The sequence below is a fragment of the Solanum dulcamara genome, chromosome 10 (assembly GCF_947179165.1).
Source record: "Solanum dulcamara chromosome 10, daSolDulc1.2, whole genome shotgun sequence".
Taxonomy (NCBI): Eukaryota; Viridiplantae; Streptophyta; class Magnoliopsida; order Solanales; family Solanaceae; genus Solanum; species Solanum dulcamara.
Window position 1 is genome coordinate 47,326,869 of NC_077246.1, and position 1,546 is coordinate 47,328,414.

The following is a 1,546-nucleotide window of genomic DNA, read 5'->3' on the forward strand; positions in this document are numbered from 1 at the left end:
GTAGCTAGCTCAAAATCAACGCTGATAGTTAGTACTCAGACCTGCATCACAAAAATAGATGCAGAATGTAATATGAGTACCAAAAAATAGGTACCCAGTAGGCATCATAGGCCGACTGAGCAAAGAAAGCAAAAGTAAATTGAAATGCGAGAAAATAACCATAACTAAAAATAAAAACAAGAAATCAAGGTAGGTATGTACACGAGCATACTCAACATACAAAGAGACATAGAGAAACTAGCTAAATCCTTTAGGCTCCCACAAATCCAATGAGTACGCTCGTGCACAAGTCTAAAGGCAACAACCTGAATGGACTCTCATAATCCGGACAGGAGAAGAGATAGTTGAAGTAAAATGAGAGAATCCGATGAAGTTCCAATAATGCCACAACTTCCTACAGACCTAAATCGTACCATTCTATAAGCTTGAAACTTTAATCAAAGTTGAACATAGTTAAGGACCTGAACCAAAGAATCATAAGAGGATCAGGGACTTGAACTGAGATTTGATAATAACGAAGGACTTGAATCAATGTGTGGACAATCTTGGACTTGAACCATGTGCGAAAGAGACCAAGGACTTAAACCGAGGTAATAGTAACAATGGACTTGAACTAAGGCAAGTAAGTAGCTATGAACTTAAACCAAGGCTGATAGCAGTGGTAGACTCGAACCACAACTAAAAAAGACCAGGGACTTGAATTGAGGCAATAATACCTAGGCAAGAACTTGAACCCCCGCCTGGTGGAGTGAATAGGATACTTAAACCACAAACAGAGGGGAATCAATAAGAATTACGATCAGCAGCCAATCGTGTGTCACGGGGAGTACCCATAATTTGAATTCCATAAATAAATCACTCCAACTTGAACCACATCCAACCAAAATCATTGAATAGACTTCAGAAACCAGGAACCAAGTGATGCGAAATTGATAGAATGGTAGGATATTATGGATATAAGGTTCCAAAGATGTGTTATTTCCTATCTATGGGTCATACTATTAGACCCAAGTCTTCTATATCACTCTATAGGGAGCTAAGCTTTCCAAAACGACATTGGAGAAGTTCCAAAGCCCATAGATACCAAAATTATGCAAGTCTAAGGAAACACTATTCTAATCCTAGACTAAGGCCAAACATGATCCCTTAGACATAAACCAAACACACAATACACGCCACAAGGTATGGATGATCAACACTTGACCAGAGATATGTCAACTAGCTCGAATCCCCCAACAATATAGCCTATGATAAGATTTCTAGGAATTTAGCATGCTCGACATCCAAAAACCACCAAACATATATAATTAACTATAAAAATGCCTAAACATGCTCAGTCTAAAGAGTGGAAAATCATAGCCTACCTATAGGCCAACCACTCACGCTCCAACTTAAAGAATTGGAGATTTTCCCTTCCAAATGGCTTTAGAACACTGCCACGCTATCAATAATAGAATTACAAAGTTAAAACGGTTATTTTGACATTAAAATTATCAAATTTGGAGGTGGTCCAATTTTAGAGTCAAAATCAAAAATTGGGACCCAC